Source organism: Arvicanthis niloticus, chromosome X (genome assembly GCF_011762505.2).
Source record: "Arvicanthis niloticus isolate mArvNil1 chromosome X, mArvNil1.pat.X, whole genome shotgun sequence".
NCBI classification, from domain to species: domain Eukaryota; kingdom Metazoa; phylum Chordata; class Mammalia; order Rodentia; family Muridae; genus Arvicanthis; species Arvicanthis niloticus.
In genome coordinates this window covers 61,140,164-61,155,125 of record NC_047679.1, presented here as the reverse complement: position 1 = coordinate 61,155,125, position 14,962 = coordinate 61,140,164, and positions in this window count along the sequence as shown.

Here is a 14,962-nt window from a genome sequence, read left to right as displayed (position 1 = left end):
GCACAGGTTCATCCATGGAGCATAATAAATACCAGAGGCCAAAACTTAAAGATAACTGACTCTCCCTTCCCTACGGCTATAGCTATTAATAACTTCTCAGCTACATGTAGAGGCTTATGAACCTCTCTCCAACTCCATGCTGAAATTCTGGACTTTCTGAAAGCTCAGACCTTGGCAATGTTAATGATTTATAATTTTTATTTATATGACTTAATCTTATAATGCCATTTTATTTTTAGAGAAATTTATAAAATACACTGTTTTATAATTATTCTTAAAACTTATTGTGACTATTCTATTTATAAAATCTTAAACTCATGGAGAAATTAAGGCTCAATCCATCCTTATATTAAAGATAGCTAATTGAAAGCTAAAGGCTGATTCATCAATGCTATACCGATCAATGCTTATAAAAATGAAAAATGTAAATTGAACAACTTAACAATACATCTCAAAGAACTATGCAATAGAACAAAACACCAAAGTTAGTACAAGAAAAAATTAAAAAGATCAGAGTAGAAATAAATGAGATGAAATTTAAAAACAATAAAAATGATCAATGCATGTATTTTGAAGACATAAATGAAATAAACTTTAATCTTACCATGAAAAAAAGAAAAGACTCAAATAAAATCATCTCAATGAGAAGTCATTATACAAATATAGAAACAGAGTATCATAAGAGACTGTAATGAACAAATATGAGTCAACACATTAAAGTAAAATAAATTATTTTATATATAATATTATGAAGAAATAGAAAATACAAATAGAAAACAATAAAATGTATCCTCTATCAGAGAAAACTGAAATCAGATGTTTCATGTTGAAATCTACCAAGTATTTAAAGATGAGCCAATTATTACAAAATTTTGAGAAAAAAATGCTTTTAAACTTCTTTTTGGGGACAAAATTGCCCTGAAGCCAAAGCCAGATAAGAACATAGAAGGAGAATTGGAGGAGGGTATAAATACAGTGTTGATTAGTACTCAAAGAATTTAATCAACCATTAATCTGATCCCTTACCATGACCAAAAAAGACTCATGTGTAAATAAGACACCCCTCATGAATGAAAAAAAAATGCAGTGATACATCAAACTTATGAGTGATAAACCATATTCACGGAATAAAGAATAAACAGTATATGCTTACCTTAATAGGTGAAAGATCTTATCGAGACTGTTTTGGCAGGTAACTAACTTCTCTTTGTACTAGATTTGAGCACTGCTCCACAGGAGGGAACTCCTGGTTTGTTCAGTAAACATGGTTAAAAATCAATGCCTAAGAAGATAAATGCCCTAAAGGAGAACTGATTAGATATTTTTAAGTACTGTTGTTGTTATTTTTATTAAATGGCCTTCTAAAATGTTTATGTTTATATCTATAGATTAATCCTGCTCCCAACCTTTGTCAGAGATGTTTCTTATTGCAGTAAGTAAAGGTTAGTGCCTAGCCATATTACTGTTCAAAATGCTGAGAACAAAGTATCGTGAGAGTGCAGCTGTAGTTGGGAGCTCTATATCACGATCCTCCCCCATGGTTCAGGGAACATGATGGAAAAAGAAGCAGAAAGTTTATAATATATGAAACGCTGTCTGCTGGATATGACATAACTTCTGCACAGATGAATTCATAGCAACAATTATCACCTACAGAAGACCTCCTGTACAAGATCAAGCAATATAAAATTGCCACCATGAAGTATGAAAAGAGTCCTGAGGACTCACTCTTAGCTGAAGGACTATTGTAAGTTGACAATGGAAAAAGTCAATTTTCTTTTTAAGTGTGGCTGCTGCTAGCTTCTCCACATCCCCGTGGATGATCCCACATTCATGTGCATATGAGCAGCAGTAACTGTACTGAGTGGGTTTCAAAAGGAAATAATAATATTAGAAATTAGAAGCAAGTGGAGCAGGTGCTGTCTCAATCTGTTTCCTGCAATTGAATCCCTTCTCCCTACCTGAACTGCCTAGTGGGGCCTCAGTGGGAAAGGATATGATTAGTCCTCCTGTGACTAGAAGTCCCAGTGTGGTATCCACAGGGGAGCTTGTCTTCAGATAAAAAGAGGGGGTAATAGGGGGAGGAATTTGTAAGGACTGGGAGGAGAAGATGGAGGTGGGGTAGTAATTGGGATGTAAAGTGAATAAAAATAAATTAGTAAAAATGTTATTATTGAAAAAGGAAATTATAAAAGGAGGGGATGAAATTGGGTGGGAGATGTAATGGAGGGTGGGTGTTGGAGGCAGACTGAAGTGGTAGGAGTAATTAATATGAATAAAGATACATTGTATACATGTATGAAAATTTCAAATAATAAAGAAAAAATAAAATTAAAGTTCAAAATTGGCATTGTATTTAAAAACCCAACAAATTATAAAAATTAACACCATATTCCATAATAACAATTTAAATATTTCTCCTCAATCTGATCCTATAATTGAAGTATTGCCATTGAAGTACAATATAAGCATTATTTGTTCTAAGTATTTAGTTTGTGTTCACTTAAGTAGCATGTTCCTTCAAAAATAACATTTATTATGGAATGTGTGGTAATAGTTTTTTTAAGATAGTAAAATAATGGTTTATTATAAAACAAAAACTAAAATTAGCAATAAGTCAGCAAGCAAAGAATACAAAATAAGTGTTACGTTTTTATCAACTTGGATTTATTTTGTTTCCTTTTAGCATCTAATTGGCCGTATTGTTTGACTTACTAGAATTGCATCCTATGAATTCATGAAGTATTCTTGAAGGACGGAGTTGTTTTCACTTTTTTGAAATCTCTATTTGAGCTTTCAGTATGCAATGCTCTTCAGTTTTTCGTAGCACAACCCCTTTCCTTAATGAGTCCAAGAAGTTACCTCTTTCTCTTTTGAAAACTGGTGGTCGTTTTCGCTCAAGGCTCATTGGGTTTGCTGAATACTGGAAGACAGATAGAGTTTGTGGGTTTGGAGTGCTAGATGATGCAGATTTGGGAAAAGAAAATAATGACTGCAGCGTAAAAGAGTTTGTTGATTTCAAACTTGAAGATTGTGGTGAAGATGGAACCAGTTTTTCTGTTGATTGATCAATGTAAACTTTTTCAGATGAAGGAATTGAAAATCTTGATGACTGTGTATCAAAACGTCTTGGAGAAACTGATTGTTTTGGTGAGTAAGAAGATTGACATCTTGGTGAATGTACTGAAGCTTGTAAAAAAGATTCAGATAATGGAAACGAACGTTGGCAAGATTCTAGAGTTGAATGCTTTGGCAATGCTGCGTTTGATGTCTTTGAGTAGGTTGGGCAAATATATTTTGTTTGTGGTTGGTGTGAAAATCTTGGTGTTGATAGAAATGAAGGTCTTGGTGAATTTGAATCTGAAAGCTTTGGTGATGGTGGAAATAAAGATCTTGAAGATAGATAATCTAAAGATGATGGTGACTGTCCAAAAGAAGCTTGGACAAGTAGATCTGAACCTTTACCTTTTTTTTCAGTTCTTCGAAGGAATACTGGAGAAGACATCAGTGGCATTCCTTCATTTGTGTTATCATCTTCCAGTGTATCATCCTTTACTACTATTTCCGTTAATTCATCCTCTATTTCCAAACATTCAGGAGGCGGAGGTGGAAATGGAAATTCATCATTTTCTACTTCAGTAGTTTCAACACCCATCTCATGACTAGTCTTGACGAAGTTGCAAAAATGTGTGGCTGCTGAAGTTCTCAAAACAGGTGATGGAAACTGTGTTTGAGAATGAATAGTTGAGGCAGGGCGTTCTGTATTTGAATCTTTTAAAACAGTTAACCAATCATGTGGTAATGGTGATGGTGCTGGTGCTGTTCGACTCACAGTCACCTCTGTCTTAGGACAAATTTTGATCTGAGGCTGTAGATTCACTTCTTTCTTTCCAACTCCATATCTGATATATGACTTTGAATTTTTCATGTATTTGGCTTCTTTCCTCTGTGGACGTGGAGGGCTGGTTAACACTTTTCCTACAGCTTGTGTTAGGGCCTTACTTATTTCCTTAATTGGATAGGAGGAAAATGCAGAACAATCTGTTGTTGATGAGTTCCCATGTGAATGAGATATATCTAGGCAAGTGGGTGGGATGTGGTCCACAGCAACACCATTTTTCATCGGAGTAATTTGTTGTACACTTTTTGGTTCAAAGGGATGATCTACATGCTGGTTATTTTTTCTGAATCTTTCCTGCACTTGTTCATTAACTCCGGCCACAAACTTTTCTTCAGAAGCTTTAAAGAAGTACGAAATATCACGAGAAGCTGCTAAACCCTGATCACTACCTACACAGCAAGGAATCACTACATCTTGTTCATCATCTTGGCAACTTGGAATTGCTAAATCATCATTATCATCTTGGTAGTAAGAAATCTGTACTTTTTCTGTATCTTCTTGGAAACTGGGAACTTGTACAACTTGTGGATTATCTTGATAGTAAGGAATAGACATACACAGAGGTGACGTCTGCACACTAGCATCATGGGTTTCACAGATTTTAGCAGGTAATGGAATGAAAGGATACTCTAGATCTGTTTGAATAGATGCGCTTTGAGAAGATACCGACTTTTTAGCTTGCAAAGAAAATTCTTTTTCTGTGTCCTTCACAGTGATGTTATTGTTTAACTGGATTACACGTTCCTGTAAAGTATCATATCTACAAGAGACCTTATCAACCTCTTTGGATAATGCCCCAAGTATACCTTCAGCATGCTTATTTAGATTATCTACTTGTGTAGCTATATTATTTAAGGACATATGGATTACACGAACTAACTCATCCTGAACATTTTGAGTCACCGACAGTTTACTTGGATCCTCACCATCTTTATCTTCATTTAATGGCATGTTTGTTCATTAAAATTGATGGGAGGTACATTCCCACCTTACCTTCTTTAACCATCAGCACCCTTTCTTAAACCCACACTTGTATTTGGAGATGAGAGCCTTACCAGCAACGTATGACTCTGGTGGAGGCATCTCTGATCTGTCTGCTGGCTTCAGGTTTTGGGCAGTAACCTAGCAACATACTAGAGTTTTCTGTTTGGGTCATAAATGAGAGAACAATAACTCCCAGTCTCAGCAATACACATCTCTCTACCATACTGTCTTTTGAGGCTAGTTAAAAGATGGAAAGATACTATGGAGAGGAAAAGCTTAGTTTATTCCCTGATTTCTTAGTGTTTGTATAATAAAAGGTTTGAGGATGATAAACTGTTCTATATGTTCCCAAATCTATAGTTTAAACAAATTTCTGTCCCTTTGTGATTCTAAAACTGTCTTCCAGTTGACATGAATGAGACATATCTTCTCACTTGTGTTGCTATATCTCTGAGTAAGATAGTTTCCTCCACTATGTTTTTCATACAGGAACTTAATGAGTCAAAGTTTAAAAGGAACTTTGCCTTTTAAATAAAAATTATAGACTTTTTAAATTTTACATTCACTTAAAATTACTTTCTGGAACTATAGCATCCACAATTTTTCATGCAGTTAATGTTAAGGAAAATACTTCAATACAGAGAAGAAAGAAATTGCTCTTAGTATGTTTAATCTTGAAGGAATCTACAGAGAACTCATACCTCTTCTATCTTGAGCATAGCTAAAATTAAAGCACAGAGAATAATCACAAAAATCAGTAGAAAAAGAGCTAAGATTTTGTTTCTTTAAAGGATAAAACTATTAAATATAGGAAAAAGCTCTAGAAAACATTTTGCAATGAGATACATTCATTATTAGTTAGATTCATCAGAAGTTATGGGATGACCTGATGAAATAATTCCCTTCACCTTTTTTTGGTCCCAAACAATGGGTTTTATCATGACAGCTTTATACTTCCTTGTTAAGTACTGCAGTTAGCTTTATCTTTGACACTGACACTTCATCAGTCTTCTTCCCAGTCACACATACTGCCCCAAATATAAAGTTAATTGTATCCACCTCTTTGCATTGAAGGCTGCTGTTATGCATGTCCCTACTAGCATGGCTAAATCTGTTTAACTGGTCTTTCTGACAGTGTTGTGTCCTCTCTTATTTTATTCTCTATCACCATACATGCTTGTATCTACAGCCCATCCATTCATGCTCCAAATGTTTTTTGTTGTTGCCTGTTTATTTGTTTGTTTTTAATGTACTTGCTGGTGAGATGACGCATCTGATAAAGATGCTTGCTTTCAAGTTTGGAGTTAGTCCAATTACTGGAATCCGGTTGGTGGAAAGAGAATAGTCTCTTGCAAGTTGTCCTTTATTCTCCATGATCACGCTGGAATAACCAGACACTCCCAGATAAACAAACACACACACAAACATATACATAAATAAATATTAAATAAATAAATATTTAAAAATTGAAAAGAACTTTTAAAATTAATATAACTTGGAGGTGAATAGCAATGTTGACTGTTTTCATTCATTGGTTCAACAATGACCAGTGTTGAACTACCTGGAAAACATTCAAATGTCTTGAGAAGAGTTGGGGAAGGATTTCAGGCCCAAAGGGGATAGGAACTCCACAGTAAGACCAACAGAGTCAACAAACCTGGACCCTCGGGGCTCTTAGAGACTGAAGCACCAACCAAAGAACATACACAAGCTGGACCTAGGCCTCTCTGCACATATGTAGCAGATGTGCAGCTTGGCCTTCATATGGGTCATGAACAACTGTAGTGGAGGCTATCCCAAAAGCTGTTATTTGTCTGTGGGATATGTTCTTCTAGCTAGGCTGCCTTGTCTGGCTTCAGTGGGATGTGCCTAGCCTTGCAGAGTCTTGATATGCTAGGGTGGGGGGATCCTCAAGGGGACCTTACATGCTCAGAGGAGACAGGAAGGAGAAGGATTGTGGGAGAGGGTGACCAGGAGGGGGCAGTGAATAGGATGTAAAGTGAATTAAAAATTAAAAAAATAATAAGAGATAAAACTAACCATTGTCATTACTCCAGTACCAAGCATGCTAAATATCCCTAGACCGAGGAACTGTGAAAAAGAGGACACAGAAAATTTTCTTAGAGCTCAGTTGATATACCAACAAACAGGTATTTACCACATTTTAAGACAAAGGACAATTAATTATAAAACTGGCAACAGAGTTAGTATTTAACTCATTGGAAAGTACAATGAAAATGTCTATGTCTATGTCTATGTCTATGTCTATGTCTATGTCTATGTCTATGTCTATGTCTATGTCTATGTCTATGTCTATGTCTATGTCTATGTCTATGTCTTCAACTGTGGGCCAATGAAGCCTTGTCAAAAACCTGGAATTATAACATTATGATTTTGAAGAAAATGGCAGTTTTGAAAATGGACAAAATTAAGGTTATATAGACTGACAGGTGCCCTAAAGCCTGTAGTGAGGTACCCGAAAACACTGAAAAGACCTAAAATTTCTCTTCAAACAAGAAAAATGACAGCTCTTAAACACAAAATGTATCACTTATTAGATGTAACCTTACATTATGCTTTAGTATGTTTTATCGTTTTCTTTTGACATTATGTTTTCTTATTACCTTGTACTATTTCCCTTTATAGTTTATGGGAACTTACTCTTAAATTCAAAATGTAAAATAATGGTGGCAGCAATCTTATATGAACTAGTAACTCCTTACAACTCTGAAAACTAGATACTATGTCTTCAGCACTTCAAAATCTACACACTCAAATCTATGCTAGATCATTTAAATTTTAATGATTTACTAGCATCATGATTATCAGGCACATCATTATAAATAGATCTTACTATGATATGCTAATCCTAGTAATGTCAGTCTACTGTCTGTTTTATTGCTTGGGTAGTTTGACATCTATAGTAATAATATCTCTCTTTCTGATTCCTATCAAATGATTATCCTCCCACCTTCGAACAAAAAGGCTCCTTTGCTTTCTTTCTATAAGACAGGTTGCTACTTTTCATTCCTAGATATGTATGGTCTATGTCCCTTGTCAGCATGCAGAACTTTTTAGAAAGAAAATTGATGTTTATAATCTGTAACATCCAAGACAAAAAATTTAAAGTTTCAGGGGGACGATTAAAATAGAAAGACAGGAGAAATTATGGGGATATGGGAATAGAAAGGAGCATATCTTCCAGGAAGTTTGTTGAAGACTCTCAACAGCCAAGAAGCAAGAATTCCAACATATATAATATTTTCTATTATATATGTTGAAAGAGAAAGGTCTTTTCTCTTTCCCTGGTTATAAGCCTGTGACTATATAGGATTCACACTGGAAATTTGTTTCAGCAACCTAGTGACAACTGTTTTTATCTTATCTGTTCATAATCTCACCAAGACATCTTTTGATAAGCATCATTTATCACAAAAGAAAGATAAAAAATCTTCCTTAGCAGCATTTTGTTACCAAAATAGTATGTACAGCTAAGGCTAAGATGCTTAGCTGCATCTCTCCCTTGAAAAGCCTATACCAACACACAGGTTATGTCTTATTTTTTTCCCTAAGCATTTCTCTTTCTCTTAACCCTTGTGCTTGAAACCTGTTAAAAGTCAGTTTAACAGCTATTAACTCTTATGATTCCTCACTCTCTCTGAAGTTCTACCAACAGTTAACAGTTGTTGGGGGAAGGAAAGGCATTTTCTTTAGTGCTATAGACTCTGGTAAGTTGTTCATGCTTCTTTATTTACATATCTCCATGACAATGCATGGAAGCCTAACTATGTATGTCACCAAAACAAGACATGAAATTAGAGGAGGGATGTGTTGGGAAGAGGAAGAATACCAGTGAGAGTAGGAAAGGAAGAAGAGCTAATGATGGGGTGAATATAATCAAAATGCATTCTACACATGTATCAAAGAGTTATAATGAAACATTGTCATTTTTATAATCTATATATACTAATAGAAAATAAAAATAAATAAACTGCAGCTCTTCTTTGAGAAGTTGGCACACCATGCTCTTGCATGTACTTTCATTGCCTGAGCACCTTTCATTCTACCTTCAATAAAACTCTGTCTCATATTGGTTAGACTTTAAATGTTATGCTTTGAAGCCATAAATCCTGGATTTACCTGACTTGTGGTTCCAAGAAACAGGGAAGTATTTAGGATGCTGGGCCTGACACCACTCACAGGTGTTTTATGCTTAATCAATGGAGGGGTTGGGGTGCTTGGAGTTTTGTAGATGTAGTAGTGCTGAATTATATTGGTAAAATTAGTTTTACATAAATTTGTAAAGTGTTGTAAAGTTAGTATGTAGTTTAAAAGCTTATAATTAACTATTACAAATACATTAGATGTTGAAAAGTAAGAGTTATCTAAAAAATTAAAAATGTCAATTTCTCACAGTTAAGTTTTAAATTTATAAGGGGTATCAGAGATACCAGTTGTATTGTCATATGTCCCATAAAATCTTAAAGTAAGTTTATGATGACAGATTGGTAAGGAGAAGGTAAGAACTGGGGAAAAAATAGAAGGTCATAGACAATAGTAGAGAGTATAAAAATAGATAAATTCAGAAACACTGAGTGTGATATTTATAAAGGAAACAACAGAATCCAACCTAGAGGCTGAACAGAGGAACAATGTCAGGGAATACATATTCTCTCTCTTCTCTTGAGCTACAAGCAAAACAGGAGGAAGGTCTGAAAAGCAAACTCTGATTTCTTTGACTAGATCCCTCTTACCTAACCATTTCTTTCTCTATTGCGTACCCTCCTCAACACAGCTAATGGTCCTTTTTTACTTTTCTGTTTTTTTTTTTACAGTAACCCCAAAAGCCAGCCATAAAGACACATGTCCAAATAATATTTATTATACAGAACAGTTCATATTTAGGAATATATGTCTATATGGATAGATCTATATAACAACATTTAAAGAAAAAACAGAGGCCATAAATTTAAAAGAAAGCAAGCAGGGGCATATGAGAAGATTTAGAGTGAGGGAAAGGAAGAGGGAAGTTATGTAATTATATTATAATGTCAGAGATAAAAGAAATAATAAATAATTAAATTCTGTGTAAACCCAAAACTTTATGGAGCCCATGAAACAAATGGTTACAAGGGATTTGACACTGACTGCCTCCCCCTTCCCCTCAAACTGAAAACCCAGATCCATCACCAAAGCACTCCAGGAGACCAGAAAATTTAGCACTATTACATCTCAAAACCCGTAAGCACATCGTTTTTTTCAGGGGCATCTCTCTATGTGTGTGCTGTGTGGATATTATATGCATTTTCTGAATCGTAATCTATAATTTTTTAATTTCTATGTGAAAATCAGTTATTTTACAAAGGAGCCATCCATGTTCATACACTCTGAATTTGTGTTTTTTTACATAAACATATGTGCATTCATGGTTGTATTAGTACATGTATATGGATGTGTCTTTGTGTAGGCCAGAGGATAACATTGAATACTATCTTTAGTCACTGTCTACCTTGCTTTTTGAGACAATCGTCTCTCATTGAACCTGGAACTCAACAATTCAGCAAAGCTGGCTGGGCATTGATCCCCAGGAATCTGCCTGTCTACATTTCTGCAATGCTTTGATTTTAATCAGGGAATCACCTGGTCCAGTTCCTCACTTTTTTGTGATGACATGGGGATTCTGCTGATTTTTACTTAAATTCTACAAAAGAAGGAGAGACTCTGGATAAAGGTGCTTAATTGTATCTGCATAGAAGACTATGCAGAAGGATATACATATTAAATTTAAAAAATTGAGAATCTTATATTACATCATTTTTACTCTCCACACTTCATTTCTACTCCCTTTTAAATTTATGACCTCTTCTTTAATTATATATTCCACAGATTTCTTTAGTATTTCTCATTTGTACATGTGTATCAGACTGACCACTTGAGATCTGATAACCTATTGGGGAACTTGTTTCTAGAGAACTCTGATGTTCTGACTCAGTGATTGATCACCTGTAGTTCTTCATCTAGAGATGAGCATTATGAAATTTTGTCCATATATATTGGCATATCAACTGGTCTTGCCATTATGCAGGTCATGTTGAAATTTTATGTTTGTAGTTTCCCTGTCATGTCTAGGGGCAATTATCTAGCAGGGGGCCTCCTGGGCCTCTCTGGCTCTTACAATCTTTTTGTCCTTTTTAGCATGATTTGCCTTAAGCTTTAGGTGTAAGGACTGTAATGTTTATGTTTCAGTTGAAGTGGGATATCCCACAGTCTTATTCTTTGCATTTTGGTCACTTATGTGTCTTTGTCATAGTCTGCATGTATTGGAAGAAACAGATTCTTTAATGAGGAGTGAGAGCTTCATTTATCTGTAAGTATAAGTATGAGTATTTAGAATATAGTCAGGTATTATATTGGTTTAAGGAAGGGGTAGTAGCTGGTTCTCCTGTAGGGCCTATGTCTTTTCCAGCCACTGGTAGTTGGCTAAGCTAACAGTATTAAGCATGAGTTTTCTCTTGATGAAAAGGCTTCAAGTCCAGTTAAATGGCTGTTGGTCACTCTCAACATATTTTCCTATTGATGTTGACTTCCTAGGCCTGTCATTATGGTGGTTTGTAGGCTTTATAGCTGAGGATGATTGATTGCCTTTCTCCCTTATTAGTTTGTACAACCCCTTGTAATACTGTGAGAGCTCATCTTCATGGAGAAAACTTTATGGAGAAATCATCAGTTCAGCTCAATTACTCCATGGAGGATATACATTTCTTAAAAGAGATACAAAATTCCTCCATGGAGAACATACATGTTTTTTTTTTGGAATTTAGCAAACCAGTATATTATGATATTATACAAATGTAGTTTATCTTGAGAAAAAGTTGGTTTTTTATTATGTTTTGAGTATTTTATTTATTTACAATACACATGTCATCCCCTTTCCCCATTCCCCCTCCCTAGAAACCCCTATCCCATTCCCCCTCCTCCTTTATGCTTTTATACCATTTTGATTACATGCATGTATTAAGGGCAGTTCTAGGTTGAGGGTCTAGCAATACAATAGATGCAAATAGTCAAAAGAGTCAAAATACTAAGGAATTTGTTTAGGAAGACAAGAAATTTTAGTCTGCTTGGATACAAATACATAGAACTAAACAGGATTTTTTTGATTCCCCATTTTTAATTTTTATTTCTTTTTGCTAATCTTACAAAAAAGTGACTCTTAGTGTCTTATTTTTCACTAGTTACCAGTTCATACAATTTGAAAAAAAATGATTGTTATTAACATTTAAAATTTACTGTATTATTAAATCTTGTAGAATTTTTTCAAAAATGTGAAACTCATAACAATATAGAGAAGATATGTATAGATAACATATGATAAGCCATTAATTCTCTGTAATTTATTAGTTGTGATGAATATGCTTGTTGATCAAATAGACTTTATCCGGAATTAATAAAAAGAGGATGTTTTTAAAAGACCTAGGAGGGAAGAGGTAAAATGTATACTTATTGAAGTCAGCTCAGATAGATCACAGTCATGGCACAGGGTGAGTCAAATTTCCTATAATCACTGGAAGAATACTGGCAGTGAAACATAGTCCACATTCAGAAAAAAATTAAAAGCAAAACATTCATGTGGTTAGATATCAGGCTCTGAGACATTGCCATACCACTTTAAGCTGTTCCTTTGTCTCTTGTCCTAGCAAATCCAGTCATTTTTCTAACAAAAAACCCAAAATAATATGGAGAATGTACTCAAACTTCAAAATTAAATTTTACTGCCACTAAGTGGTTCCCTTGCTTGTTTTCTAAAATAAGTTTCTGCATAAAATAAATGACTACTTCTGTTACTAATTGTCCTAGGAGGATATCATACACCGGGGCCCCTGGGAGTGAACATTTCCTTCAACCCACAGTCACCTCATCTGACAACAACAAGGGGACCTCCCTGTTTTTTAAATAGCTATTCTACATATTGTGTCATTTATTTATTTATTTATTTATTCTGTAAGGGATATCCACAGTGCTGGTCATACTAAAAGTCTTAAGTTTCTGAACTCTAGTGATGCTCCTTTCTTAGCCCATTGTTATTTGAGGCAACAGGTTATACTTTAGGGCTGCTATAGATTATGTTCTTCAGTGGCCAGAACCACTCTCAATGTTTCCTGCTAATATGGGTTACAGGGTATGAAATATACTCATGTATATGACACACATGGGTGTAAACATATGCATATGACACACATGCACACACAAACATGATATTTTTTATATTTATTTATTTTTTATATTTTATTTACATTTTAGATGCCACCCCCTTTTCCCATTTTCCCTCCCTAGAAAACCCCTCCCCAAGCCCCCTTTTCCTTTTTGCTTTTATACATTTTTTAAAAATGTTAATCAAAGGCTTTATAAGTTTGGTAATGCTAAATCAGAAGTGGTGGCACACGCCTTTAATCCCAGCACTTGGGAGGCAGTGGCAGGTGGATTTCTGAGTTTGAGGCCAGCCTGGTCTACAGCGTGAGTTTCAGGACAGCCAGGACTACACAGAGAAACCCTGTCTGGAAAAACCAAACATGATATTTTTATTCACACTTTCCTACTTTCATATATGTAGAGCGGTTAAATTCACAGTAGCAGACAGACATTTGTGAAAGACAAAACTTCTGTAACAATCACCTTTATGTGACTGATCAATATTTGTGACTAATGTGTGACTAATGATTATGATGAGGAAAACAAGCAACCATTAGCACTGAGTCAGAGAGGGAAGGATGTGGTCCACCAGTCATGTTCCTAGAGCACTGAAAATACATTTTTACATTGCCTTCTCCTTTTCTGAGGAAAGTTCCAGAGAACACGTTTCTTCACTCTTCCGAGACATATCCAACTACTGCTGGTACAGAATGGTGATGAAGTCATTTTAGAACCTTTACATACTACTAAGATTTCATATAGGAAAAATACTTTAAGCCTCCATGGTCATCGTTTTCTTTTTTAAAATTTATTCTTTAATTGTTTTTTATAGTCTAGACTTTATTCCTTTCCCAGTCCACCTTCTGACTGTTCTACATCCCATACCTCCCCACCCGCCCTGTCTCCAAGAGGATGCCCCCCCCACATCCCACCAGACTTCCCTACTCCATGAGGCCTCCAGTCTCTTGAGGGTTAGGTGCATCTTCTCTGACTGAACCCAGACCCACTAGTCCTCTGCTGTATATGTGGGGGAGGCCTTAGACCAGCTAGTGTATGCTGCCTTGTTGGTGGTCCAGTGTTTGAGAGATCCCAGGGGTCCAGGTTAGTTGAGACTGCTGGTCTTCCTATAGGGTTGCCCTCCTCCACAACTTAATGTGAAATGGTTGAGAGTAGCTTCACTGTTCAGCACTCGAACATCCACTAAGACTGGACCATCTTTCTTGCCCTACCAGTTTTAAAACAATACTCTTACTTTCAGCACTGAAACATGAAATGTATTCCACACAGTAAGAATGGGGGTAGGTTATTCTTGAACTGCTGATTAAGGAATCTTATTAAAGACAGCCAAGCTGAGTGACATTAGGCTCCTGATCCTTCTCCTAGAGTACATCGATAGATTTGTGTGTGCACACGCATGTACTATACTCCCTAGATGGACGCTATGAATTTTTGCCTTCATTAGTTCTAACATTCACAGCTGTCTACAAAGTGTTGCAGGATGCAAATGAGAAATCAACAGTGTCTTTGAGTCAGCAAACCATAGTTATTTAAGGTATCAACACAAGAGGCAGGTTTATCATTTTTCATCCTGTAGATATAATGTAGGTAGTGCCTCTCAGCTAAGCAGACACACCTTCTGTTTGAGAGCATCATCTTGCCTGTCACTTGGGCTAATTTATTTTAGACTCACTTAAAACTTGGAATTGTACCATGTAGATGGATTTCCCCCTTTACTAGCTTTTTCTTGGTATATTTCTTGGTATATTTTTCTTGGTATATTAGGCCATTAGTTTGTAAAGATGTTTTCTTAAATGATATAAGACAAAGAATTCATATTTTTTTAAGGGTTTCATAACCTGTTTTGGAGTCATGATTTGTGGTACTAAT